General features: G+C 41.2%; 1 long non-coding RNA gene across 1 annotated transcript in view; it reads left to right on the top strand.

Moving 5' to 3' along the window:
* The window catches only part of LOC112980867 (uncharacterized), a 100124-nt gene that overhangs the window by 9062 nt on the left and 76339 nt on the right, over nucleotides 1-14723 (top strand). The window contains exon 2 of the long non-coding RNA XR_003258532.2: nucleotides 7104-7350. This is a non-coding gene — a long non-coding RNA (uncharacterized LOC112980867). The remainder of the gene's footprint in view (nucleotides 1-7103; nucleotides 7351-14723) is intronic.

Below are 14723 nucleotides of genomic sequence, written 5' to 3'. Positions count from 1 at the left end.
TACCTGAAATAGCAGTAGGAAAGTGTCTCTGGTCTTTTAATTCACTGACAGCAGCCAGACATGAAGAGCAGAGCCAGCGAGCCCGTGGGTTCAGGGGATCTGTCTCCACTTGATCCACAGCGCGTGCTTTGGGAGGTCTGGTTTGCGCAAGGGTCTGCTGAATGGTGTACACAAGTGTGAGAGAGGCAAGCCTGATTGCTATTGGACTCTGAGCATAGGGAAATAGGCAGTCTTGGAGCTAATTGTACCTTTGGGTGAATTGAAATAAGGCAGATATTGCATAAACCTGCCAGCTACCTAAGTAATTTATGAACTCACAAAAGAATTTAATACCTGAAGCAGGAAGGACTCAAACCTCAAAGCTTTCTATAACTAAGCCCTGTGACTCGTGGTCATCGAATAATTGACCTGTAGATATTTTCTTTTGATTGCAGAACATACGTGCAAAATTCTGAAAGTCTAATCAGGGAGGAGTTGTAGATACAGTGTACGGGACCTGGTATTATGCACGCTATAAATACTGTTGGTAATAAGTAAACTTATTAAAATCAATGAGACTGTAATAGCAGCTACAAATTTTGTCTGAACAAATATGAGTGATGTTCAAAATCTGACGGTCCTTTATGAAGCAGCCACACTACAAATGCATGCTTTCATTAAAACTTTGTATTAAAGTTAACTCTCCACTTCTTGAAGCAATTCTGGAATTTTACATTCCCTGCTTTCGCTATGGTTAGTCTTGAAGACAAAACATGTTGTAAGGGGCTGTAACTGAGAGTCAGAAATGGTGAGGCAAGCAAAGTAAAATTATTTGAAAATCTACCAAGAAGCATTTCAGGTATAAAACTGAATCTCAGTTTCTAAAAAGTACTTTTCAGAATTATTTAAAACATATGGTAGAACTGGTCTTCTGGTTAAACAGGATTCTTGAATCTAACTTCAGACTATTCTGCTCACTTTCTCAAATTCTTTATACAAAAATTGTTTTAAAAATATTGCTGTTTACAGAGGGAACCGTATGGAAAGAGTTTCACATCTTTTTTCTGCATCATATCTGGGATTGATTAGCATGAATTGTATTTTTTTTTTTTAAATCTCCTTTACTGTAGTAGTTGCTTCCAAATGAATGGATCTGGTTTCCTTTCTAGTATTTGCAGGGTGAGAAATGGCCGTTCAGTTTATTTTAAAAAATCTTCTCTTCTTTCAAATTTTATTGGGTTTTATCATTCCAAGAATAGTGTTTCTGGTTACTTAAGTTACAACTCCTTACCGAACTTTTAGTAAGGCTCATAGCTTTTTATTCTGCTTTCCCCATTGTGCTGTAATCAGATCTCAGTTCTGAGCTGTGACTCGTGTTCTGCAAGGTCTTGCCCTTTCTTTAGCCTTCAAAGAGGCACAAGGAGCAGGAAGGAGCACGATCATCTAAGCCATCAGCTTACGTCTCACTGTTGTTACACATGGCTTCATCATTCTTTATTATGTATATAGTACTGTCATTGGAGCTTGACCTCAGATTGACTTTCAAGTTTATAGTGTTTTTATCTAAAGAAAGTTGAATTGAAATAGGGTCAAAACATAGAAGTAGACCAGCTTGCATAACCTAGAAAGACCTCCAAATATGCTGACTTATCAGGCACCTCTTTAAGAACAACAACTGAGTAGAAGTAGATTTTTCTTGTTCTGTACTTTGCCTTAGAAAACCTTTTCAGAGGTTGTTTCCCCTAAATTCTAGCTTCACAGTCAGGCTCTGCACTGTAATGACTTAAAAAAAGACTCAACCTTCAAACTTGGCCAGCAGAGCTATAAAGTCATCCCTTTTCTATGCTTGAAGGATAAAGCTTTGGTATGTAATGAAACGCACACTTTAAGTCAGCAAGCAAAACGAGCTGTAAACTGGCCTAAATTTAGACATTGTAATAAAATTGTCCATAAAACAAATTTTTAAAAAGTCTTCTTAAAAAAACAAACACAAATCCCTCCACTACTGTATATAACAGGAGTTCCCAAACTGTTCTGTTCCCTTGTTGCTCTGATTCCACTGGTGCAGGAAGTAATTTTCTTGTGGTGTGGAATCTGCTGGGCTGAGCCCTGTGCAAAGCCCTGCACCCCGAGTGCAGCAGGGAAGAGTGCAAATTGCTGGGGAGATTCGGGGAATGCAGAATGGACAAGATTGCTGCCGTGCTGCCAGAAGGTTGTGGAAAAAAATCTCTAGGCAGGCTCCATGGAGATCAGGAGCAGTGGGAATCAATGGATGTCAAGGGCCATGCCACATTGTGCTGTGTGGGTCCTAGGACAGGATGTGTTCATAGTAGTGAAGGACTCAGGGTTGATATATAATTAATGTCCATTTTTTTATGCTACCTGCCTTCTCTTTAAGTGGTTCATCAAATCTTCTTGGATTTGAAATGGAGTCTGTGAATGTAATTTGTAGCTATAGAAACATTGCAACAACATCTTGATGATCCAAAAGAGTAGGACTTTGTCACCAGCAGGATGAGTGACAGCTGTGTGGCAGTTGTTGCTCATGCAGGCACAGATTCTCCAGTCAGACTACTGAGACTTTCACAAGCAATGAGAGGTTTGGTGCAAGACAAAACAAAAGAAAAAATAATGCAAAAGCATATATGCTGAACGCAAATTCTTGTGGCAGTAGGAATGGCAGAGACAGTAGTAGATTAACTCTTGGTTAATGGGGTTGCTCAGATTAATGAGTTTCAGGGCACAGCAGTTTTAAAATTTAAACTTATATTTGCTTATAGAAATGGACTAAAATGGGCTCTTGCCTTTTTTTTGTTGTTGTTCCTGGAAAATTGTAACTATCATCTCAAACTCTGGGTGTGGACTTTCTCCTTTCCATGTCCTCAGTGGATGCTGTGGTCTGGGAAGGTCCCAGATTTAGAAAAGAGTTCTGTGAAACTGTTATTGACACAGCTCTTCCTACCAGGAATCAGTGGGACCGATTCACCCAAGTGAATATTAATTGTAATTATGAATTTGCCTTGTAATGAATTTTTGCAGGACCTGGCACCCCAGATTGCACCTCCCTGCCCAGTAGTCTCTTACTGCTGTGGTCATATTGGCCCCAAAATATATGTGGAATGTGAAAACTCTTTTAAACTGTACTCATTAAATTTTCCAGCATCTCTTGCTTATGTGCAGTACTTTATTTCACTCTGTGTTCCTCAACTCCCTCAGTTAAGGCTTGTCTCCAACATCTGTCTTTGCTCTGCTGCAGCAGCTGCGCAGCATCTGGTGAAGAATCCTAATGGGGATGCCTTGGACTGATGGCCTGTTCACATGCACACGTCAGGGGCTTATTAGGTGGGGAGAGAAAGGGGAGTCACATCTCTTGAATTGCTGACCAAAGCATGCCAGTGCTTTGTGCCCAGCAAGGCTGTGTTCCCTTGAGATTGCTTGCTGCCTGGGGCCTTTGGCCAAGGCCAAACTTGTCTAAGAGCTACTTGCAAACTTGATGACCATTCCAGCCAAAGGATATGTTGGAAGCAATGGAGCTGCTAGTCTGCATCCTATGAGGTCAGTGCAAGCTGGGAAACCTGGTAATGCAGCCTTAGTTTAGAAAGTTTTGCTATTTATTGTTGCTATGTTCTTGAAAGCACCACTAGAGTTGTGGTCCTGTAAGGAACGTTTTGTGACAGCAGGTATCAGACCTTCACTGCAGCCAAAGGTTCAATTAAGAATGGAGGAGTCTGAGCCTAATTTAACTCTCAGCCTGTCTATTTCTATTAGCTAAACATTTTTTAAGTCTCATTATTACATTGTGCATCTAGGCAGATTTCTTGGATCCTGATGAGATTACACACTTCAATGTGGATGGTGCAGGAGATGCCTGACATGTAGCTATTGAACTCATGAGAAAACAGTTTTTAAAATTGAAAGCATTTAAGTCAGAGTTAGTGATACGAAAAATGGAAGCCAGTGGATTGCCAAAAACATATGTGATTGAAGATTTCAGCCATTGCTTAAAAATTATGATCTTAGTGTATATTATAGACATACCCTGTATAGAATAATATATACTTAGAAACAGAATGTAAGTACTTCAGTAATGTAGAATGAGAATGTGCCGGTTGAAACTGCTTCACTTGTCATCCTCAGGTTGATGTATGTTCCCATAATAAAAAGTGCATACAAAAAGGTTCAGCATACAGCTTGTCTTTCAGTCAAGGCTTGGCAACTGGCAGTGGATTAGATTTTTCAGAAAACTAGAGGGAAAGTAGATTTTGGGCAAAGAAAATATCAAAGAGACCAGGGGCAGAGGAAGGAGCATGAGTTAGCGCTCTTCAGTCAGCAGCAGAAGAGGAGACTAATTCAGAAGGAAATTCAAAATGAATGAGCATCAGAAATGGAGGGAGAAGCCAAGGAGGGAAGCAATTTTAAACAGATAGGGAGGATTGTGTCAGAAAGAGGAAGAAATCTTTAGATAGCAGAACACTTTTTTTTTTTCTTCCATTAGTCTTCTGCATTACAGTATCTCTTGTCAACTAGTGAGGGAAGGAGGAGGTGGTAATGAAAACAGCTATTTCAGATGAGGTTTGGTTTAAGTTTTTGATTCCTGGAACATTGCCTGACTCATGGAAATTGGTACTGAAAGGCTGAGCAACACTGAGGGAACAGGAGTTAATCTCTTCAGTGACCTCTTCACACAGGCATTGCCAATATAGAAATTAATTAGAGGTTGTTCAAGTAATGAGATCCATTACTATTACTTAACGCACCACAGTGCACAGAAATCCTTCATTTTTTCTTGAACTAATAAGAAAGGTGTTGCTATGAATCATTTATATGGCACCATAAAAATATGCTGCATTTGACAAAGAGGCCTGGCTTAGGTGCCTGAGGTGCCCGCCGAGGGAGGCTGGTGGCTGTGGGAACCCAGTGCTGCTCTTGCTGCTGGAGGCAGGTGCAGACAGCGCAGTGAGCACGGGGGCTCTGGGCAGCCGTGCTGGCAATGCAGCTTTCATTAGAGCACTTCCATGACAGCACTTTGTGCCCAAAAAAGCAGTAGGTATGGGATGTGGCCTTGCCTTTGATGGTGTTAGCTAGACATGGTGTTTGCACCTGTTAAATTGCCCCTCAGTCTAGTGTACCAGAAAACACTGTTGTTTCAAGGTGCCTCCTGTGTAACTGGACCAGCTCTGAATTTAGCCTGTAGACTGATATTTTCCCTGCCTTGCAAATTTTAGGAACTGCATAAATGACAACATTTAGCAGTTAGACAACCCTTTCCATCTTCCAAGCTTTGTATGAACATTAAGTAGTGAACATGTTCCCGTTAACATGACAAATGGAGATGGAAATAGCACAGTTTGGGCATAATTGATAAGCAGCTCAGCTAGAAACTTTCATGAGAACCTGGAGCGGGGAGATGATCCTCACTCAGGCTGTGCTGGCTGAGAAAGATGCAAAATGGGAGGCGTAAGAAATAGCAGACTGCTACTCTGCAGCTGGACGGCTTCTAATTCAGTGCCAAGCATTGCTCTCAAATGTGCCATTGGGAATGTGGCTTATGGTCCTTGCTCAGTAAGTGCTTCAGGACAATGGTGTTAGCGGATCAGATTTGCTCCTGGTTATGTCAGTGGTGGGCTTATGCCACTATGGAGTGTGCTCTAGTAGGAAATCTGTGATACTCTCCCAATTTTGAATAGGCTTAAGCTGTCAGAATCAAGAACTGTATTTGCAGTCAGTGTAACTGCAGTGCGTTGCCCGCAGCCCTGCGCTGTTATCTGGAAGCAGTGGCACTGTGGCACTGTGGAGCTTCAAATCTACTCCTTGCAAGCTTTTCTTGTGTTCATTACTCATCTCCCCACACAAATATACTCCCCCCGACACATACACTATCTTAAAAGTGTGTAGCGGGCCTGTCTGTCTGAAACTTCTAGCAGGCCTACAACCCTCTCCCAAAATTTTCTTCTTCCTCTACATGTAATCTAGGCTGTGATTAAGTTGCCACTTAACCTTCTTTTGGTGTAACTCAGTCGTGCTTTCAGGTGTGTCCTCCAGTGCTTTTAACATCTTCTTTTGAACACTCCCCAATTTGCCAACAATCATCTTGAACTGTAGATGTCAGAACTGGGTGCTGTGTTCCACAAGCAGTCACATCAGCACCAAATGCTAAGACAATGTGACCTTTCTATTCCAGTTCTGGAGTTTTGCTTGTACATTCCAGGAAGTCTTTGGTTCTCAACCCCAGCATTACTCTGAGAACCCATACTGAGCCAATTACCCACCATAACTCTAGTTCCTTTTCAGATTCACACTTTCCTGTCCTTTAAGTATGTCCTATATTCTCTGTTGCAAGACACATGAGTTTCATTTCATATGGTCTAATATGTGCCTGAGACCTCTCTGATTTATCTCCTTCTTTCTTTGCCAGCTCCCCCAATTTTTATGCCCTCTTTTGACTTTATCAGTAATTGTGAGAGTTGAGGAAAGCTGTCTCGAGAACTTATGACCTCTGTATTTGTCTTCAGCAGGCTACCATCTCCTATTTTGGATATACTGCTGCCTTTTTATCTCCATGTTGGTCTGGGCTTTGCCCTGCCAGCAAAGGCTTATTAAATGGAGATGGTCCTCTCTTCAAACTAAAGCGATCTCCTATCTCAAAGAACCAATTTATAGCAGACCTGGAGGATTTGCCAAGAGTTTTTGCAAACGCGCAAAGTTCCATGGGTTTAAAGTAGACTTGGTGAATAGTTGGAAGAGAGAGCTTTTAAGGTTTAAAAAGTAGACAAACCATGTCAGATTCAGGAAATCCTCTGAACGAAAAAGAACTGGAAGATGAGAAGACACTCAGGGAAAGGAACATATATGCCTACCCTATTCATATCCTTCCCTTGGTGCCCACTCTTGGCTATAAGTGTCAGTTGGGATGCCTGGTTAAATGGACACTTAGCCTGAACTTCTATGGCCATTCTTTTGCTCTGGTGTCAAGGGATCACCTTAGTAGTGCCATTACCTGCCAGAGGGACTGGCTAGTTGTATATAGCTAGTTGCTATTTGGGGCTTTTCAAGCATTTTCAGCTGACAGAGGTGAGGAATGGGAGTACTGTTTCCCCAAACTCAGCAACCTTTCTCTTTTCCAGGGACTCCGTCTTTCCAAAGAAAAGAGGAGCCAGAGTCAGGAACCTGGCATTAGAGCTGTTGTTTTCAAAGGATTTGTAATGCCTTTGTCTGCTATCTGCTTCTGTATGTGACTGCCCAATTGCTTGTGTGACTCTTGAAGAATTAAACTGTAAGCCAGGAGGGCAAGATTTGGAAAGAGCATTTTTCCAGGAGAGCTAGAAGAGACATTGATGCACCTGAGGGACCAAAACTGGGATGGGTGTTTAGGTAAGTTCCAGCTTTCAGTATTGTGCCTAAAATATGTATCGCCTTGCTCCGGATTTCAGAGGGGTGAGGATCCAGTGGCTGAGTCTTCTGGAAATGGTTTGGTAACTGTTAAGAACTGGTGTACAGCCAGATTTTGGTGCTTTTTTTCCTCAGGCATCACTCATGTATTTCTCCAGATCATTCATAAAACACATTAAAAAACACACAGCCAAGAATGAACCCTTTCAGGATCCCCTCTGACACGGCTCTGACTCACAGTTCTGTTTCCAGTTGGCTCTTGAGAACTTTTCGTAGCCAAGTTTTAATCGAAGTAGTGTGGGACTTGTTAATTTTTCTGTTTTGTCATTCAGTGTTCTTAATTCAGGTGAAACACTTGCTGATGCAGTCTGGACCATTCAGGTTGGATTTATCAGATGTTAGGGCTTATCTCTGAGGTCCTGGAGTTCAGGAAGTTTACCTTGCAGAGGTGGACATTTTTGGTTCAGAGCCATATTTTTCTTTAGGCAAAGCAGATTTAGATTTGTCTCCCATCTCCTAATAGCAAGTTCTTAATAACCAGGATATGAGTACTTCAAAACTTCCTTCCATCTATCCCTATTGCTGGATCTGGTCTGCACTATTTAGTTTTGTATTGAAATATCTAAATAGAGAGAAAGCAGCTGAGTGAGAATTACTCTGTAACCTGGCATTGAGCTGTTCCCTTGAGAAAGAAAGGATATGGGCTGAAGTTCTCTGCAGTAGAGAGGAGATTTTCCCAAACCAGTTGTTGTGTTAGAAAAGAGAGAAGAAGGACAATCAATATCACGTGAAAAATCATTCTCAAGCTAGAAAGTATTTGGCAGTGTCAACCTAAATGCATAATTTTGAATTTTTTTCCCCCAACAATTTTGCTAGTTATCAATTATTTTTTTTTACATAGCTCTCATGTGGAAATGGATGTAAATGCTGAGTGAATGGGAAATTCTTGTTACTATCCATTAACATTTGATTTGTGTGTTTCTAAATAAGTACTGTACTTCTACAAATGATTCAGACTAATTAGCAGACAGGGAGTTTGAAAAGCAGATGTTATTTACAAAAGGCAATAGACAGGAACTTATGTAGAATAGTTTGGAACAGAAGAATAGAAGCAGAGAGACCAGCAAACAATCTGTTTCTTTCTTCCCCTTCTACTAAATTTAGAAGGCAAAGCTGCATTTTTTTCCAATGCTGTCAAAAGTGAAGTGCCTTATAAAAAGGAAGAGATTTAAAGTAACTTACAAATAAATAGCTGCTGTGGCCAGAGGGAAGGAATAACATAGTGAAAGGGAGAAAAAGAAATCCTGTGGTCTGAAAGAAACTTAGATGAGTCCAAATATGAACTTTAACTTCAATGGAATATTTTTTTCCTGAAGTCATGCATCCAACCCTGTGGAGCCAGAAGACGGAAATTCACTCCAATGCCAGTGTAGCAAAGGTGTTCACTTAGCATTTTAATTGAGTCTCAAGATCATCATCAGTGGCAAATCAAGTATATCAGCTCATTAAATTAGAGTTCTACCATGATCAGAAGTGTTGGGTGACATGTCTCAATCTTTCTGACTCAAGATTAAAACATCTTTGAAAGATCTGTTCTGGGAAGCATGTTGACTAGATTTTGGAGTTGCCATTTCCCTATCTGCCACAAGCATTGAAACAAAGTTGTTTCATTATTTATATATTTTTAATTGTAGTATTTTAAGCTATTTCTTTTCTTCCCCGTGTTTTCCCAAGGTCTCAAAATTAGGAAGATGCAAAGATAGCACTCAGAGTAGTCATTTTTGACTCAGTCATATGGCAGATGGATGCATCTGCCATAACAGAGCTGGGGACAGAACCAAAAAGTTGTGAGACTTTCTGTCAATGAGAGCAAGCGAGCGTGCAGATGTCTGATGAGAAAGAGCTCAACCAGCTTTATTGTTCACTAGGTAGGAGAAAAAAAACATAGCTTTTGCAGTGAACCAAAACCCATTATCCCAAAGATCCTAGTTTTGCTTATACTGTGAAAAAGAGGGTAGCTCAGGTTTTACAGAGGCATGAAAAACTCCTTGAACCATTGAAATGATATTTCTTTCTGTCCTTTCCACAGAATTCAAAGTTCAAACTTAACTTTGTAGTGTAAGTTAAACTACTGAACACAGCATTTTCACTTACTGATTCAAACAGGACGGGAGTGGACCTTCACTTTGCAGTTCAGACAAGCCTGGACTAACGGAAGCTATAGACACATACATTTATAGCAAAGACCAGAAGCTCAATTGTTAATGCTCACCCATAATTAAAGATCCTAATTGCCACTTGGTAGGGAAATCTCACCTTCTACTCTTCTACAGCCCGCAGTACCTGAGCTTTCTTGAAAAGTCTCATGCATTTAATACCATTATTGAAAATTATAGCTTGAAAATTTTGATTCATGTCTCTTGAGCTTAGTTTGCAATCAGCAATCCTTAGATAATGTACTGCAAATCCTTCTAATAAACCACAGGGCCTGTTTTTGGGGTTTTTTTTATAGAAGGCTGCTTTGCTTAGCATGAGTGTTTTTACAAGTGGGGTATATGTTGTTAATGTGACAAAATTGTTTACTGACTCATTAAGGAACCTCACACTAACTATTCAGAGAAATAACGGTGTTACATGGGTGCATAGGCACTTCGTTGTATGTGACTCCTAGGGCTAAGGGTTCTGCAGGTTTCTTTACCCATTGGGCTGACGTAGAGGCTGTCCTTTTGAGGGCAGGATAAGTCTCTGTCCCCAGATTTCCTCTGTCCTTGGCCTACAGGGGCTGTGAACAGGAGTGGCAGTAATGCCTTCTGGAGTAGGCTGCTATTGTGGAAGTGCTACATACTCGCTTTTATTTTTTGAATCAGGAGAAGCAAGTTGCAAACTCTATAGACTTTGCACACGAGCTCTTCTTTTAACACAAATGCAAGTCTTTCAAGGTTACTTGTCATTTCTCTCAAGGATTTTGGTTTGGGATGCCTGTGCTTTCCAAAGGTCCCAAGTCTCTGGATTTCTCACTGGGGTCTGTAGGAAGCATTTGAACACAATAATTTTGAAAAATTAGACTGCTGCTGTCTATGAAGGCATCCCAAAACCAGGCAGCATAACAGATTTTTGGGGGTAAACAATTTATCTTGATCTCACATTGGACTCTGATACTAGTAATTTCAGAAGAAGCAGCAATTCTGCAGAGAAAAGGTCTGTGTGTGTGAAGCCTCTCTTTCCTCTTTGTATCTATTTGTGTACCCTTCTGTGTTCCTATTGCAGTAGCGTGGTAGAGTCTGAAAAGCTTACAGACAAAAGAGCAAAGTTTTCCCCCTCTTACATGCTTTGTACTTTCTAGTTGAATAGATGGCAACAGGGCCCAGAATGTGAAATTAATGGTTTACAGTGCGTTGGCTAGAGAGACAGGCCACCATGCAGAAGATCAGACATGTCTGGGTCTTGAAAGGCTGCTTTCATGCATTTCTGTAGTGTGTGGGTAGGTAGGAGGGGATACAAAAAGGTATGATGAAACACTGCTGGTGCCGGCTGTAGGTCTGTGCAGGCTACTAGAAGGAGGAGTATTCTGCACTTTTGCGGTTCCACCAAAGGAAAGTTCAAGCTGGCTGAGAACAGGCTGGAAAGGAAGACTTTTCGTACGGTTCAAGCATTTTTCTTCTGCAAGGAGGAGGAAAGCTTGTTCAAACACGGCTCTCCACCATGGGGCAAATGCACCTCTCTTCCACCAGCTGCTAACTCCTGAGGAGGACCTCTGCATGAGTCTCTCAGACCTGCTTGTCTGTGGCAGGGGGGTTTGCTCCTTGGTGTTACAGAGGGGATATTGTGAAATTTAGGGTTTGATGTCAGATTTGTGCCCCTGAAATCTTGTCTAATATCTCCAGCTATATCATCAGCCTGCCTAGGAAAAGATATTACCTCTCCCTGCAAACCTTGCTTCTGTGAAATCCAAGTCACAGTCATTATCCCATTAACAGTGAAGGGGGCAATGCTCCAATGAGCAGATTATCAGAGAGAGAAAAGCTATTTTGGCAAATCTCCCTTGAAATTGCTGGGTTCCTTAAATTGGCCCTGGCAGAGTATTTGAAGCAAATATAATCCAAGAAAAAAGCATTTTACATCTAATTTCTCATTCTGTAACGATTCCAATCTACTTCAGTGACAATGTAATGATGGTGGAAGTGATCAACTTTTCAGTCTCTACATTACTTTCTCTGACTGATAGGAAAGAGTAGTACTACTAATAGGTGGGGAAGTAGACCTGGTGCATTTCTAGAATTTTGAGTGGCCTGAAGCACAGTGTGTATACTAAGGAAACCACACGGAGGTATTTCAAAACAGGGCCAATTGCCTGGTCCCCTGAAAACAAAAGGACCTTTTGCAGTCACTGACATTTGGTCAAAGCAGGCTGACTCACCGTTCCGTCTTTGTAGTGTTTCATAGCCATTTTACACTTGTGTAAATCCTCAGCTTAGAGTCAGATCTCAGCTTGAGGAAGCCTCCCCCCGCGCCCCCCCCCCCCCCCCCACTGTGATTTGCAAGGCTACTTTTACTTCATCTCCTACCTGGAAAGAAGAAAGAAGGTGGGAATTTCTCAGTTGTCCCCCTGAGCCTAGGGGACAGCTACCCAATGTGGAATTTGTTCTGGACAGATGCCTGCTCAAGGAACAGGGACATCAGCTGACTAAGTGATTGGCCTGTGAGAGAAGTGCATAGGATAAAATACTACAAACACCACAACTCAGATGTTTGACTGCTTAATGCCAGTCAGCTGTGCTCTTTAAGAAGAATGTGTCAGAAATAGAAATAACCCAGGGAAATGAAGCAAACCTTTATTAGTAATGTGGGTCAGAGAGAAGGCTTTTAATTCTCTGTTGTTTCTGATTTGGGGTATGAGCAGGGTTTCTGTGATCTCAAGAAGTGGCTCTCCACAAAGCCTGATGTCCTATGGATCTGTGTGCTGAATACCATGTAACCCTCTGCGCTCCAGAATAAGCCCAACTCACCCCTGCGGCTTCATGACCACCTCTTGCAGCTACACTTTGTCCCCTTCCAGAGCCCTGAACAATTGTACTTCCCACAATATCTGTGTTTTTCCATCATATCCCATAACTTCTGTTTCCCCCCACCCCTCCTATGCAGATACACATGCACATGATAGTTTTTTTCCCATGTTCCCTGCATGTTTTTACTGTGGGTATATATGTACATTGATTAGTTCTGTAAGGTGCTGCTTCCTGGAATAGATAAGGCTGAATTTTGCCTGCCTTTCTCTTATTAGGGACATGAATATAGTTTCTTCCCTTTAGCTGGACCTCTGAGTTTCACAGAACTTGTAGAAACTTCACATCTTCAAGATCTCATCTGTCTTTCAGATCTGATTGATATTGACCAGTGAGCTAAAAAAATTATTAGGAAAAAGGGCTGACAGGCAATATGACTGAAGAGACTTTTTATCTCAGGAAAGCAGGCTGAGAAGCAGTGATGCAAAAGACAGATCTTGAGTAATAAGGGTGCACACCATGTTCTGGGACAGCCAACAGAAGCCCATATGACAAATTTCACCAAGTATCTAAAATGAACACGTGAAATAAACATGAAAAAAGAATAGAAAAGTTCTCATTTCCCATTTAACAGGAGGAGGGCAGTCAATATTTTGAAGAGGGAGGGCTGATGAGGCTCTGTGCTCCTGGCTGCACCTGTGTGATTTGAATAGGCACTGGGGAAATGAATTCTGATGTTGGCTTTCAGCCCTTTCACGGAACTGAATATCACCTGACAAGATGACAGTATCCCTGCCCTGAAGGACTTACCAGCTCAAGTCTGGATCCTAAAAACATAGCATTGTGAGCATTTGTAGATCAATGGAGCTGGGAGCAGGGAACTGTTGGATGTTGGTTTTTGGTTTGAGTTTTGGGATCCTCCTCCTGGTGTGAGCTTACCTTTTAAGTTTAAGCATGGGAATAAAGGGGGAGGGAGGAGAGAAGAGCCAAGCATTTCAAAGCAGCCAAGCCTCAGATCAAAGGATGAATAACAACAGTCTGTGTGCTTCTGGGAGAGCTTCCTGCCACTGGGGATGGATGGAGTGGGCCACAAAAGCTCGGAGGAGTTGTGTGAGAGCTGAGGACCAAATCTACTCTGCCAGCAAACCTCCAGAGGTGATGAGGCAAACTGATTTTTTATGTCCATCCTGATGAAAAAAGCTTATCTCATCCAGTTTGCAATGGTGGTATAAAACCCATAGAGAGAAACAACATTAGTAAGACTGTGTTATGCGGTAGAGCTGGAAGTTTAGCATATTGCTGAAATAATATATATTAGGTAAAGCAAAAAAATGGAGTCACACCTTCAAGAAGCCCCAGGTTCTGATGCAGTCTTCAAGCTTTTTTCATGTCAAGGAGAGAAATGAATGTCACACAAAAAGGTGGCAATATCCTTGGCTTAAAGAACTTTTCTACTGAAGCTTTTATAAATGATCTTTGCTGGGCAAATTTCGGTTTTCATGCAGCCAAATTGAAATAAATCTGAAAGTTTATGTAACTTTAAAAGGACACTTACTAAAATGCTCTTGTCATTTAAAATAATATAGAGTGAATAAGCTGGTTCTGCACAATGACCTTAACATCTTTTTTCATATACCAGCAAATTTTGTACTACCCCAGGAGTGTGGACAGAGTCTGCTATATCATTGTGTCATTTCCCCCCAACAACCTCCAGATTTCGAACAAAGTAGTATTTTCTGAACAATAGATCTGCTAATCCTCTCCCCCTTTGTGTTAGGGGGAGATGCACGTATTGCTTAGTTTGTTGCAACAAATCAATAAAGTACAGTTTTGTTTGTATTCGTGGAGACAACAAAGTCAAAGAAGATAGCAGCTCGGTGTCTCCAACTGAGATAATGATTAAGATAAAGAAAATGATGTTTCTAGCATATTTTAAGAAGGCTAGAGGAATTAGCATAGCTTGCAGCAAATTGGAGGCTGGAGAGAGATATTCTTCAAGAGTAAAAGTGAAAATGTGGTCTTTTTACCAAGTATGATGGAGAACTGATATGTCTCCCCTGTGTTTTGGTAGGTAAGTAGTGTGGGTGACTTAAGAGGAGCTGAGGGTAGAGTTTGCAGGGCAACTGGGAAGTGAGTGAGATCATTTAAAATATTTTCCAGACAACATTTGAAAAAATCCCATATTTCTGTTGCTATCCAATTTTTTAGCACATCCTTCTATTTTAACTAGTTCAATTTTATGGTTAGCAGCTAAGTATAAAAAGAAATAATAGCCTGAAGTACCCTTGGAGCCACTAACTATACCTGGCTGTGTATTCCCTAAGAAGATGCCCTGGATTTAAAAACATTATA

Source organism: Dromaius novaehollandiae, chromosome 2, assembly GCF_036370855.1.
Source record: "Dromaius novaehollandiae isolate bDroNov1 chromosome 2, bDroNov1.hap1, whole genome shotgun sequence".
Lineage (NCBI taxonomy): Eukaryota > Metazoa > Chordata > Aves > Casuariiformes > Dromaiidae > Dromaius > Dromaius novaehollandiae.
Note: the sequence above shows the minus strand (reverse complement) of the source record. Positions and strands in the feature narration are given on the sequence as shown.